Here is a 15664-nt window from a genome sequence, read left to right on the forward strand (position 1 = left end):
AGGCACTCAAATCACCGGGGACCCTGCACACCTCTCATGTTTTGAAGGTGTTCAAAACAAAAGGCGCACTATGAAAAATTCTATAGAACTGCCATTGATAAATGTTTATGCACCTAATGTTGATGATAAGGAATTTATACAAAATTTATTTGCATCCATTCCCAATCTGAACACTCATAAACTTATAATGGCTGGGGACTTTAATTGTGTTCTAAATCCACTTTTAGATAAGACTTCCTCCACAGGGGAACGCAACTAACACCGCAAAGATAATTACAAAGTTTATAACTGATCACAACTTATCAGATCCCTGGAGGTTTTAAACCCAAATTCAAGAACATATTCTTTCTACTCACCAGTACATCATTGCTACTCAAGGATTGATTACTTTATAGATAATAACTTCTTGCCTAAGATTAAATCTTGTAAATACGATGCTATTGTTATTTCAGACCATGCTCATGATCTTGGAGCTGAAATTACTAAGCCCCATACACTCACCCCCAGATGGCGCCTCAATCCGCTTCTATTAGCTGACGAGAATTGTACTGAATTTATATCCAAACAAATTGAATTCTTTCTAGAGACAAATACATCCCCTGAGATCTCTGCAGGAATACTCTGGGAAACTCTTAAGGCCTTCTTAAGAGGACAGATTATCTCATATCTTTCCCACAGAAATAAACCGCAAGAAAGTAGCAGAGATAAAAAGCTAAATTACTAAAATAGATGAAGAACATGCCAGACTACCAAGCGAGACTCTACATAAGAGGAGGCAGGCTCTACATTCAGAATTAAACCTCTTGACAACTAAAGAAACCGAACAACTAATTTACAAATCCAGACATCATTATTATGAACATGGAGAGAAAGCTAATAAGCTTTTAGCAACAAATTCACAAGCAAGAAGCGCAACGCAATCTCGTAATTACTAACACTAATGGAGATAAAATCATCGAACACAAAAATATAATGTGCACTTTTAGAGACTACTATAAATCCCTATATACTACTGAGTTTAAAGAAGACAATATACAATCTAATGCATTTCTGGATAAATTACAGATACCACAAATTGACGCTATTAGTGTGGAGGAGCTCGATAAACCTCTGTCATTATCAGAATTACTGGATGCTATAAAGTCACCCAAGGTGGAAAAGCAGCAGGCCCTGATGGCTACCCTGCAGAGTTTTACAAGAAATTCTCCGCTCAGCTAGCTCCCTCCTATTAGCAACATTTACAGAAGCCAGAGATAACCAATCTCTTCCACAAACCTTTCGCCAAGCACTAATCACTGTCTTTCCAAAACAAAATAAGGACTTATTACAATGTGCATCATACAGACCAATTTCACTTCTGAATAACGACGCTAAAATACTCTCTAAAATCATAGCCAGAAGGATGGAGAAAGTGCTCCCTCATAATATCACAAGACCAAACTGGATTTATTAGGGGCCTACACTTATCTTCAAATCTTCGACGCCTGTTTAATGTAATATACTCACCAACTAAATCAAACACCCCAGAAATATTATTATCATTGGATGCAGAAAAGCATTCGACATGATTGAATGGAAATACCTTTTACTATTTTGGAGAAGTTTGGGTTTGGCCCTAACATTTGTGCATGGATTAAATTACTGTATACAACCCAGAAGCTTCAGTTTGCATCAATAACATTTGCTCAGACTACTTTAAACTAGAACGTGGCACAAGACAAGGATGCCCTTTGTCACCACTGTTGTTTGCAATTGCCATTGAACCACTGGCAATACATTGTCGAAATACTGATCAGATAAAGGGGATTAGCAGAGAAGGACTGGAACAGAAAATCTCATTATATGCAGATGACATGGTACTGTATATATCGGATCCAGAAAATTCTGTGCCTGCAGTCTTAGCAGCACTCACAGAATTTCAAAAGCTCTCTGGTCTCAGAATTAATCTGAATAAAAGTGTACTCTTTCCGTGAATTCAAGCATATAATATTAGATTAGACACCCTTCCTTTTATCATTGCAGAACAGTTTAAATACCTCGTAAACATCACAAGTAAACATAAAGCTCTTTATCAAAAAATTTCGTGCCTGTATGGAAAAAATTAAACAAGACTTGCATAGATGGTCAACCCTTCATCTCACACTAGCTGGAAGAATTAACACTGTTAAGATGAATATTCTTCCTAAGCTCCTTTTTTATTTCAAAACATACCAATATACATTAATAAATCGTTCTTTAAGCAATTAGATTCAACAATAACCTCATTTATTTGGAATTCTAAACATCCACGCATCAAAAGAGCGACCCTACAAAGACAAAAGGCAGAAGGCGGCATGGCTCTACCTAACTTCCAGTTTTATTACTGGGCGCAAATATACAGTCGATAAGAACCTGGACACAAATAGAAGAACATACACAGGCATGGACCGCAATAGAAGTAAAATCCTGCAGTACTTCTTTGTATTCCTTGCTTTGTGCTCCAATAAACACACGCTATCGGCAATACACTAATAACCCAATTGTGCTCCACTCACTTAGAATCTGGAACCAATGTAGAAAAAAAGAAGTAATTGAGATCTATCAGTCTGGTAAAGGTTATAAAGCCATTTCTAAAGCTTTGGGACTCCAGCGAACCAAAGTGAGAGCCATTATCCACAAATGGCAAAAACATGGAACAGTGGTGAACCTTCCCAGGAGTGGCTGGCCGACCAAAATTACCCCAAGAGCGCAGAGCGACTCATCCGAGAGGTCACAAATGACCCCAGGACAGCGTCTAAAGAACTGCAGGCCTCACTTGCCTCAATTAAGGTCAGTGTTCACGACTCCACCATAAGAAAGAGACTGGGCAAAAACGGCCTGCATGGCAGATTTCCAAGACGCGAACCACTGTTAAGCAAAAAGAACATTAGGGCTCGTCTCAGTTTTGCTAAGAAACATCTCAATGATTGCCAAGACTTTTGGGAAAATACCTTGTGGACTGATGAGACAAAAGTTGAACTTTTTGGAAGGCAAATGTCCCGTTACATCTGGCGTAAAAGGAACACAGCATTTCAGAAAAGAACATCATACCAACAGTAAAATATGGTGGTGGTAGTGTGATGGTCTGGGGTTGTTTTGCTGCTTCAGGACCTGGAAGGCTTGCTGTGATAGATGAAACCATGAATTCTACTGTCTACCAAAAAATCCTGAAGGAGAATGTCCGGCCATCTGTTAGTCAACTCAAGCTGAAGCGATCTTGGGTGCTGCAACAGGACAATGACCCAAAACACACCAGCAAATCCACCTCTGAATGGCTGAAGAAAAACAAAATGAAGACTTTGGAGTGGCCTAGTCAAAGTCCTGACCTGAATCCAATTGAGATGCTATGGCATGATCTTCAAAAGGCGGTTCATGCTAGAAAACCCTCAAATAAAGATGAATTACAACAATTCTGCAAAGATGAGTGGGCCAAAATTCCTCCAGGCTGTAAAGACTCATTGCAAGTTATAAGCGCTTGATTGCAGTTATTGCTGCTAAGGGTGGCCCAACCAGTTATTAGGTTCAGGGGCAATTACTTTTTCACACAGGGCCATGTAGGTTTGGATTTTTCTCCTAAATAATAAAAACCATCATTTAAAAACTGCATTTTGTGTTTACTTGTGTTATATTTGACTAATGGTTAAATGTGTTTGAAAATCAGAAACATTTTGTGTGACAAACATGCAAAAGAATAAGAAATCAGGAAGGGGGCAAATAGTTTTTCACACCACTGTATACAGTAAAAATAAAGATTTAAACTTAATTTTTTTTTTAATAAAATTAGTTTTCCTCTTCTTGCTCACATAATGCTTATTTTAATTGTTGGTGCTACTGCTTCACAGCTCCATTGTCCTCTGTTCACATCCCATACGTGGTTCATGCCACGTCTACTTTATGCGGGTTCTTCTTCTCCAGGCTCTTTGTTTTATTCCTCATCCCAAAGTAGTGTGTTGGTTTAACTTTTGATCCTAAATTTGTGTTGACGTATGCATGGATGGTCTCTGTGATGAGCCGGTGCCCCAATCCTGCCTTCTGTCCGAGGCCCCCAGGACAAAATGCTTAGGTTGCAATTCTCTTTATTTTTTACAGAGCTCTTTAGTGAGTACAGGCCGAATGTTGTAACTAGTTACCGAGGAAATGCAATTAGAAACGTTACTATTTACATATTGAATTGACATAAAGGCAAACGTTTGTTTAAACAGACAGGAAAACAAAGTAGTTTGAAACCGATTACCATAAATTGAACTAAAACTTGCATTGTTACTGGAAAAAAATCACACCACCCTGCCACACTACTCCCCTGTCCGTTGTGTGATGTTTGTTGTGTACACCAACTTTGGCATTACTGAGGACATTTTTGGAACATATCCTAGAAATAAAAGAAAAGGAATCACTTCATTGGCCACCAAAAATATCCCATGAAATCAGACGGTTGGGTAATCCTTAACAGTGAAACTTGGGGAATGGGATATTGCAAGTGTTTATAGCTAAGGAGCCTCCCGGTTATACCAAGTTACGGAAAGTCTGGAAATACGCTGGAGAGAAATGATAGGAACGAAAGGAAAAGTGCCTACAAAAGCAGGAAAGGCAGCTTTACACCCACGGAAGCAGGAGTCTGGAATGAGTAACCCTATTGTGCTGCTCGAGTGAACACCCCACTGTCTTGATGGTGCAGTCAGATCAGGCCACGCCAAATCAAACCCGTGGGAGCAGCAGACTAAATGGCCTGCCATTATTTGTAGACGCCAAACATAAACAAGAAAAAAGGCAAAAATTAAGTCCTAAAGTACAACAAGGCACTCAAATCACCGGGGACCCTGCACACCTCTCATGTTTTGAAGGTGTTCAAAACAAAAGGCGCACTATGAAAAAATTCTATAGAACTGCCAGACCGTAATAATAAGCTGCATGGCAACAACTCTTGGGGGAATAGGAAATTAAGACCTAAACTATTTCACTTCCAGTTAAGACTATAATATGACACCAAAAACTCAGAATCAGTGTCTCCATGATGGGACAGTTAACTTCGTAAGCTGGAATGTTAAAGGCCTGAATCACGAATTAAAGAGAAAGAAAGTACTTTCTCACCTAACAGGTCTAAATGCTAAAATAATATTTTTACAGGAAACCCACTTACTAAGTAAGGATCAGTTCCGGCTGCAAAAGACTGGACTGGCCAAATGTTCCATTCTAGTTTTACAAAGAAAACTAGAGGGGTGGGAATTCTCATACATAGAACAGTACCATTTGTAGCATCAGATGTAGTATTGGATCCTGAAGGGAGATATGTGATGGTCATGGGAGACTTATCTAACTGTAAAATGATTTTGATAAATGTTTATGCACCTAATGTTGATGATAAGGAATTTATACAAAATTTATTTGCATCCATTCCCAATCTGAACACTCATAAACTTATAATGGCTGGGGACTTTAATTGTGTTCTAAATCCACTTTTAGATAAGACTTCCTCCACAGGGGAGAACGGCAACTAACACCGCAAAGATAATTACAAAGTTTATAACTGATCACAACTTATCAGATCCCTGGAGGTTTTTAAACCCAAATTCAAGAACATATTCTTTCTACTCACCAGTACATCATTGCTACTCAAGGATTGATTACTTCTTTATAGATAATAACTTCTTGCCTAAGATTAAATCTTGTAAATACGATGCTATTGTTATTTCAGACCATGCTCCGATGATCTTGGAGCTGAAATTACTAAGCCCCATACACTCACCCCAGATGGCGTCTCAATCCGCTTCTATTAGCTGACGAGAATTGTACTGAATTTATATCCAAACAAATTGAATTCTTTCTAGAGACAAATACATCCCTGAGATCTCTGCAGGAATACTCTGGGAAACTCTTAAGGCCTTCTTAAGAGGACAGATTATCTCATATCTTTCCCACAGAAATAAATCCGAAGCGAAGAAAGTAGCAGAGATAAAAGCGAAATTACTAAAATAGATGAAGAACATGCCAGACTACCAAGCGAGACTCTACATAAGAGGAGGCAGGCTCTACATTCAGAATTAAACCTCTTGACAACTAAAGAAACCGAACAACTAATTTACAAATCCAGACATCATTATTATGAACATGGAGAAAGCTAATAAGCTTTTAGCGCAACAAATTCACAAGCAAGAAGTGCATAGCGCAATCTCGGTAATTACTAACACGAATGGAGATAAAATCATGAACACAAAAATATAATGTACACTTTTAGAGACTACTATAAATCCCTATATACTACTGAGTTTAAAGAAGACAATATACAATCTAATGCATTTCTGGATAAATTACAGATACCACAAATTGACGCTATTAGTGTGGAGGAGCTCGATAAACCTCTGTCATTATCAGAATTACTGGATGCTATAAAGTCACTCCAAGGTGGAAAAGCAGCAGGCCCTGATGGCTACCCTGCAGAGTTTTACAAGAAATTCTCCGCTCAGCTAGCTCCCCTCCTATTAGCAACATTTACAGAAGCCAGAGATAACCAATCTCTTCCACAAACCTTTAGCCAAGCACTAATCACTGTCTTTCCAAAACAAAATAAGGACTTATTACAATGTGCATCATACAGACCAATTTCACTTCTGAATAACGACGTTAAAATACTCTCTAAAATCATAGCTAGAAGGATGGAGAAAGTGCTCCCTCAGTAATATCACAAGACCAAACTGGATTTATTAGGGGCCGACACTTATCTTCAAATCTTCGACGCCTGTTTAATGTAATATACTCACCAACTAAATCAAACACCCCAGAAATATTATTATCATTGGATGCAGAAAAAGCATTCGACATGATTGAATGGAAATACCTTTTTACTATTTTGGAGAAGTTTGGGTTTGGGAACATTTGTGCATGGATTAAATTACTGTATACTAACCCAGAAGCTTCAGTTTGCATCAATAACATTTGCTCAGACTACTTTAAACTAGAGCGTGGCACAAGACAAGGATGCCCTTTGTCACCACTGCTGTTTGCAATTGCCATTGAACCACTGGCAATACATTGTCGAAATACTGATCAGATAAAGGGGATTAGCAGAGAAGGACTGGAACAGAAAATCTCATTATATGCAGATGACATGGTACTGTATATATCGGACCCAGAAAATTCTGTGCCTGCAGTCTTAGCAGCACTCACAGAATTTCAAAAGCTCTCTGGTCTCAGAATTAATCTGAATAAAAGTGTACTCTTTCCGGTGAATTCGCAAGCATATAATATTAGATTAGACACCCTTCCTTTTATCATTGCAGAACAGTTTAAATACCTCGGGGTAAACATCACAAGTAAACATAAAGCTCTTTATCAACAAAATTTCGTGTCTGCATGGAAAAAATTAAACAAGACTTGCATAGATGGTCAACCCTTCATCTCACACTAGCTGGAAGAATTAACACTGTTAAGATGAATATTCTTCCTAAGCTCCTTTTTATTTCAAAACATACCAATATACATTAATAAATCGTTCTTTAAGCAATTAGATTCAACAATAACCTCATTTATTTGGAATTCTAAACATCCACGCATCAAAAGCGACCCTACAAAGACAAAAGGCAGAAGGCGGCATGGCTCTACCTAACTTCCAGTTTTATTACTGGGCGCAAATATACAGTCGATAAGAACCTGGACACAAATAGAAGAACATACACAGGCATGGACCGCAATAGAAGTAAAATCCTGCAGTACTTCTTTGTATTCCTTGCTTTGTGCTCCAATAAACACACGTTATCGGCAATACACTAATAACCCAATTGTGCTCCACTCACTTAGAATCTGGAACCAATGTAGAAAGCATTTTAAGACGGAGAAGCTTCTTTCTGTGGCACCCTGCAAAGAACCACCTCTTTCAACCCTCACAAACATATGCAGTTTTTAATATCTGGAAAAATTTGGAATTAACTTGCTTAGAGATCTTTATATAGACAACGTCTTTGCATCCTATGAACAATTACATTCCAAATTTAACATTCCAGCTACAAATTTCTTTCACTATCTTCAAATCAGGAACTTTGTTAAACAGAACCTTCCAGATTTTCCTCATCTTGCACCCTCATCCACGCTGGAAAAATTATTGCTCAATTTCAAGGAGTTAGACTCCATCTCTACAATATATAAAATCCTTTTACAATCCCTTCCTTTCAAAGATCCAAGAGGACACTGGGAAAATGACCTCTCAATTAATATATCAGAAAAGGAGTGGAAAGTAGCAATGCAGAGAATTCACTCAAGCTCCATATGCAAAGCATACAATTATACAACTCAAAATTATATATCGAGCACATCTGTCTCGACTAAAACTCTCAAAATGTTTCCAGGGCATGATCCAACCTGCGAGCGTTGCAACCAAGCCCCAGCCTCACTAGGTCACATGTTCTGGGCCTGCTCCAAATTAACATTATTCTGGACAAAAATTTTTAATTACCTCTCAGACAGTCTTGGAAGAACTGCCAGACCGGAGAGGTGGAACTCATTTTTGGGGGGAGTTTGGGCAAGAGGGAGTGTTCCAGTTATTGAGGGCTTACATCTGTCTGCTTAACTGGGAACGGGAGTGTACTGGAACAAAGTCTCCATCCGATAGTTGCAACTCAGGTTAAAGAAGAGCAATGTGGACTCTGTACTGGACAGGGATCATCTGTCCTTGCCCCTATGTTTGGGTGGCCGTGGCAGTTTGCCATACCAGTTTACATGTACTTTGTGGTCTGTACACACAGGATACCGTGGAAGGTTTTTCGCTCTTTACATGGTCTAAATGTAACACGGGAGTCGTCCTGTTTCTAAAATGTCAAACCTTGCAGATTAAATTGACATACTAAGAATTACAAAGGATGTTGGTGATGGGGGCTGCACACAGGAGCAGAGGATATTATAATACTATTCTGATACACATTACACGCTCATCACACTATAGTCGTGTCCTTCAATGATTGATTGGTACGAATGGGCCCCAAAGTGTGACAAGAAAAAAAATCCCCACACCATTACACCACCACCAACAACAACCAGTACTGTTGGCACTAAGCAGGCTAGATGGCAGGATTCATGCCGTTGGCACCAATTTGAGCCCTACCAATTATGTGCCTCAGCACAAATTGAGATTCATCAGACCAGGCTACCAATGTCCAGTTTTAGTGAGCCTGTGCTCACTGTAGCCTCAGCTTTCTGTTCTTGGCTGGCAGGAGTGAAACCCGATGTGGTGGTCTGCTCTTGTAGCCCATATGCCTCAAGGTCTGACATGTTGTACATTCGGAGATTCTTTTCCACTCACCACAGTTGCAGATTAAGTGACATACTAAGAATTACAAAGGATGTTGGTGATGGAGGCTGCACACAGGAGCAGAGGATTTTATAATACTATTCCGATACACATTACACGCTTATCACACTATAGTTGTGTCCTCATTTGTACAATGCAAGCCAAGAGGGGTTAGATGTAAAATTGAAAGGTACATTAGCTCAGGTTGGACAGTGGGGAGGCAAAGTCAGAGAGGCGAGATTGTGTTGGTTTGGACATGTGCAGAGGAGGGTTGCTGGGTATATTGGGAGAAGGATGCTAAGGATAGAGCTGACAGGGAAGAGGAGAAGAGGAGGTTTATGGATGTGGTGAGAGAAGACATGCAGGTGATGGGTGTAACAGAACAAGAAAGAAATGGAAGAAGATGATCTGCTGTGGTGACTCCTAACAGCCAAAAGAAGGAGAGGGGTCAGTGGTGAGATTGAGGTTTAATGCATGATGTGCCATTTTATAGTGAACGACACCCCAAAGCACTTGGCATGCTACTCATATTCTGTCTGTACGTCTACAGTGTAAGCCCAGCAAAGTCAAATACTACATTCAGAGTCACAAAGTTCTTCAGGGCCTTGTTAGTGGGGTTGCCTTTCATTAATGAACACATCCCAAAGTCAATTACATGCTTGTCATGGTATAACTGTAACCATCATTCTTCATTTAAACCCTGGCAGGTGAAGAGTCTTGATTCGAGTCACACAGGAAGGCACAGGTGACAACTGATATTAATTGTATGTGACGCCTTTGACTAGTGAACAGAATCCCAGTACACCCGTCATGCTCATTAAAAAGTACATCTGTGTTCATATTTCTATAGTGTGAGCTTTGGCAGGTTTAGGGTCGTATGTAGAGACAGTGGTAGGTTCGACCGGCTGGGGCTCCACACCTGGAAGGAACTGTAGAATCACCCAGGAAATTTGTCTGTGCCCTGTGGGTTTTTGGGCCTGGAAGAGAGCCGGGTTTCAGGTTGAACACTTTGTGGCAGAGGATTCTGTCTGAGGACTGCTTGGTCAGATTTAAACTTACAAGTGCTCCACCTAATGAACTTTGAGTTGGGTCTGAGATGCTACAATACACCGTGTTGCCTGTGAGGCGAGCGAGTCTCTGAGAAAGTTACATTAGGAACACACAATGAGGTGAGCAGTTCAAAGCTTTATTTCACCCTATACAATCTTTTATATTAGGAGTTTGTTTGACCCCTTGGGGTCAGTGCGCAGGGTCAGCCATTGTACAGCACCCCAGGAGCAATTATAGGTTAACTGCATTGCTAAAGGGACCAGCAGAGTAGGATCTCTTTTGGCAGTAACGGGAATTTGAACCATTTGTGGAAATAGAAATGTGTTGTGCACCTCAGCAAGACTCTGGGGTGTTGTTTACCATGGAGAGACTCTGCACAAGCAACAAGGATAAATCTGTGCCCCTGACTTGTTGAGCAAACTTACGGAATGCCACATTGTAAAACCAGGGTCTTGGAATGGCGTTCAATATAAACGGCCGCTATATAAGACAACAATCATCAGTCCATCTGCTGACCCACTGTGTGACACGGAGTGACTAACGTAATCTGCTGGAGTCGATTTATGGAGGATACTATTAATTCCAGTTTAGCAAAGGAAATCAAATTGATAAAAAAAATAAACTACAGGAAGTAAAATTGCAATTTATTTGGAATTTCAGGAGTTTAAATTCACTTCAGTGAAATTCTGTGGCTTTCCTTGTTTTCTGTTTGCCTTAGCATATTTATGAGATTAGCTATATTTATTTATAACTGTATAACAGAGTGGATGTAACTCTACAGTATATAACGAAATTAAAGATCCAGTGTTCAAGTAGTATGATGAATGAAAGTAACTTAAAGAAAAGTGAGAAACTGAAATAATTGAGTTTTTTGGATATAATAATAATAATACATTTTATGAATAGTGATCTTCCCATGCTGAAAGTGGTGGTGAAATCGGTAAAGGAATTCAAAAATCGTTTGTTTTTTCAAAATCTGAGACCTTGAATCACACAAAAAATTGAAAACTTACATGTCCTTTAATTATTTAATATAGCAAGGTATTCAAAGGGAAAAATACAAATGATTTTCAACCAAATGAATTTACTGATTAGATATTTAAAACTCTGCGGTGGGTTGTCGCCCTGCCCAGGGTTTGTTTCCTGCCTTGCACCCTGCGTTGGCTGGGATTGGCTCCAGCAGACCCCGTGACCCTGTAGTTAGGATATAACAGGTTGGATAATGGGTGGATGGATGGACATTTAAAACTACTCATAAAAAGTCACATAAAATTATAAAAGGCAAAATAAAAACGCTTAAAAGTTTGTGAGGCCCTAAGCTGTAGCTCGTTCAGTCCGGCACGGCGTTTGGCCTTTGCCATTTTGTTTCAGAAACCTTCGTCAGAATTCACGCAATAGCGCCTGATTAAAAGCAGGAAAACTTTATGGAAGAAAGACCCGTCGTTGCCAAAGCCAAACAATGAGGGGGCCGTTTGAATTTACAAACACAGGAAACGGGCTCTCAGCTGGACGAAGGGAAAGCTACAGATTGCTTGGGCTACCTTCGAGACCCCAGCATTGTGCCTCACCTGACCTGCGCTAAAACAGAAAACTGAAACACAAAAGGAGCTATATCTGAACGACAGTTGTCAGACTGCGCATGGGAGGTGGCCAGGTGGTTCCTAGACAGGAAAGCCTTGGCGTTCGGTGACAGTGACACACAGTCAGTCAGCGGATCACGTGGCCATGTCACGGAGTCCCCCGAGAACCCGCTGCGCCGGAGCGAACTGCGCCCACTGCGCTTCACACGCATACTTCGCATGAATATTAATACGGACGAACTCTAATCACTCAAGCAATTAACACAAGGGAAACTCTCTTCAAAATGTTCCCCGGAGGAACTTCTTCTGAATTAAATTTCATTTCAGGGAAATTAAACCGCTGCTTACCTTGTGGAATCAGGGCCCGCGGAGACCCGGCCGGCACTCAAACAGGAGCTGAAGCCTTCAGAGGTAAAGCCTGGCCAGGAAACCCGCTGAGTTAAAATCAAACATAGAAAAAAAAAAACAAACTGTTAAGTATAAGATTTGCAGGAAACATGAAGGTAAAAAATATATATATTTTAAATTTAAAAGATTCAATATTAAGGCTGTCCAGATCCTTTGGTTGCCCTGCTGTGTAGATTTAGGCAGATGCGGTAATAAAAGCTCTGGACCTCAACCCTTGAAGCTGTGGGTTCAAATCCCACTATTGACACTGTGAGCAAGTAACTTCACCTCTCTGTGATCCAACTGAAAAAAAAAACGAAAGAAACGTAGCCAAATTATACCTGACGTTAGGAAAGTAATAAAAATGATTTACTCAATAAGAATCAAAGGGCGAGGTTTCCGTCCGAGATAGAAGAGCAACGTTCAAATGGCAAAAAGAAACATGTACGACGAGAAAAATAAGATACATAGAGCTTCACGAGGCCATTACTGCTACGGTGACATTCGTACTCGCATGTGCTAGTCAACATGCAACACGTGCATACACTCTCCTTTATATAGTGCCTTGAACAGTGTTAACGAGAGATAACACTACTATGAGGAGTACTGCATAAACCATCCATAGAAGAAAATGGAATGTTTTATAGTGCCTTGAATAAAATATTAAATGTAATACAGGAAATATTTATTTCTAACTGTACCTTAAACAAAATGTACAGATTGTAAGGGAAAAGAAAGAAAGCATGCCTTAATTTTGGGCAGTGCCCTGAAGAGAACGTAAATTGTAAGGGGAAACATTTATTCCGTACAGTTCCATAACAAACTATCAAAAGAATGAGGAAAAGACGTATATGGTGACTTGCACAACATTTTAAACGATATAAAAATACATATTTATAGGTTTTTAAACTAAAATTTCCCTTTTATTACAGGCCTTAAATCATTTTGAGAAGAAAGACAAAAGTATGTTTATAATGTCTTGCACGAAATATTTGAATAATGAAAAGGAAAGTGTATCTTGTAAAGTAAAATAAAAGCGCCAAAGAGATGCCGTAAGAGGAGCCGTTTTTAGTTCCCAAAAGAACCATCCACATGAAGGTTCCAGAAAGATCTTTTATTTATTTATTTAGATCCGTAACATGTTTCAAAAATTGAGGTTAATATATGATAATGGATTTGTAAAATGCCAGAGGGTTCCTGATTTGTAAAAGGACTATCATTACATACAGTAACACAGCCAGTCCAGATTTTCTTGATCTGTTGTATCCTCTTATAGGTGGCCTATACTACACATTAAAGATTTCTTGCTCTGTCCATATATTAGGAATCTTTTCAAAGCCCACAGAACAAACTTAATGTGCAAAGAATTCTCAGAATGAGAAGGTTCTTTGTCAGGCAGCGGGTCTATGAGCCAGTCAAGTGCCACGAAAGGGCCAGGACTTTGCGGAGTGTACAGCAAGTGAAAGAAAGGAGGACTGTTCTGTATTGAGTCTTGAATTTTTAAAACAGATTTTCAACTCTAATAAATCTTTTATTTAATATAGTCCATATTATTATTTGGCTGACACTAAAATCTGAGATACAACTAGTTCCATTTCTGTTATTTTATGTTTCCCCCAATTAGAACACAGGCAGGTGAAGTGAGTTGCTCAGGGTCATACAGCACCGCCAGCGACACCCGCGGCGTTTAAAAGTCCAAAGCAATAACCAGTAAGCCTTTTGCCTGCCACTCTGCCTGCCTTAAAAGAGATTGACTGATATCCAATGAATAAAAACATGTTGTAATGGGAGTCCAGAAATCAGTCCGTTCTTGTTAAAATCATTCAATAAATAATTGGGGACAATACATAATTAATAAACAAGACATCTGAGCTGAAAGTGTAAGAAATCGGTGATTCATTTTCACGCCGCGCTTCTTACGGGGGCTCGAAGAAGTAACATCATCAATAATAAATAGCTGGTATGTGAACTTGTAAGGACAGTGGAGTCCAAATCAATCGTATCGATCTGCCACATGGAAGCCGTCAGTAATAAGAGGCGAATAGTGACATAAAGATGAATCTGAAATCGGGGAACAAGACAAAAAGTCGACGAGCTGACAGTTACCAGTGCTTGAGACCCGAAAGTTCGGGTATGGCAGAGCAGAGAGAAGAGTAAGGCAGAAGAAACGCTTTTCTTTGTTATTATTATTTTTTTTAATTTCTGATTACTGAATTAATAAAGTAGGCATAAACCAGGACAAAAAACGGCGGGTAAAAAAAAAATCATTCAACATAATTGTTAACCCCTCTAGTTTTAAAGCCGTTCCCTGCCATCTTCAAAAGTGTACTTACTTACCGTGTATAAAAAGAATAGGAGTAGATTCAAAGATCAAGGAGACCAGTAGTAATTGGCACCAACTCCATCAAAATTTAAAAAAGGAAATATTTGTATGCTTTTCAGATCCGATAAGAAAAAGGCTCAGATGTTACCTGAACAATAGTTACGTAAGATAAAAGGCGGAGTAGGATGCTGCCGTAACGACAGTTAAGTCTTAGACGAAACACGGAGAAGACTGCGCGTCCATCTATACATTATGTAATTTTAAAAAGCCTCACTATTTTGTCATACGAATGTTTGCAGTCGTGATGATGATGATGAGAAGTACAAACAGACATCCTCCGCACATCCCACTGCCCAATCCACACCCCTGCACCGCCGCACCAATTCGGAAAGCTGGACGGACCGTGACTTCTGGACTCCCACTCTTTATTGGGTCCCTGATTTTCGGGACTTCAAAGGCGGAACGGCGTAGCCCCCTCTCTCACCGCAAGCAATCCAGCGGAGCTTCTCCAGTCGGGCAGCTGGTGTCGCTCATTTATGCAAGTTCGTCGTTTAGAGACACTACCTCGCATCCCTCTGCCAGACTAGCCGAGGCAGCCCCTCGGTTTTAGACTTCCTTTTTTTTTTCTCTCCAATAGATTGACCCTCCCAGATTTCATGAAATAGGCTGTCCCAAGGTGCGGCCGGATTTAAAGAGACACACACTCCTTGGCCGCCGCCGCTCGCTGGCTTCAGCCAGAAGCTCGTTTTCTTCTGGGTATTCCGTGCTGACAAGCATCACTTTATATTAAATCATAATCGATCCCAGTAGACACCTGTCCTCGACGGGACGCCTCTTCAGGTAAAGGTTGTACACAAGAGAACTAACGGCAATAATCGTCATTAATAAAATCGATATTTACTGGGTTCTATCGATTCATATTTCTAATGGTGGCAGTTAGTCAGTCTTTACATTAAATAAATAAACAAGCACATAGGTACACTGTATTCACAAAGTCTTCAGACGTCATCTCTTTCTTAACGCTCTGTTATG

At 39.8% G+C, this 15664-nt stretch overlaps 1 protein-coding gene across 2 annotated transcripts in view; it reads right to left on the reverse strand.

Moving 5' to 3' along the window:
* Nucleotides 1-15238, reverse strand: part of LOC120524934 (leucine-rich repeat-containing protein 3-like) — a 60707-nt gene extending 45469 nt beyond the window's left edge. The window contains exons 1-2 of one of the 2 annotated variants that reach the window (XM_039746810.1): nt 15117-15238; nt 12271-12356 (exon numbers count right to left, since the gene is read on the reverse strand). The gene's annotated coding sequence lies outside the window, so the exon portion shown is untranslated. Of the gene's footprint in view, nt 1-12270; nt 12357-14646; nt 14939-15116 lie in introns of those variants that run through there. The other variant, XM_039746811.1, reaches the window with a different exon arrangement.
* Nucleotides 15239-15664: the final 426 nt, after the last annotated feature.

The sequence above is a fragment of the Polypterus senegalus genome, chromosome 3 (genome assembly GCF_016835505.1).
Source record: "Polypterus senegalus isolate Bchr_013 chromosome 3, ASM1683550v1, whole genome shotgun sequence".
Classification (NCBI taxonomy): domain Eukaryota; kingdom Metazoa; phylum Chordata; class Cladistia; order Polypteriformes; family Polypteridae; genus Polypterus; species Polypterus senegalus.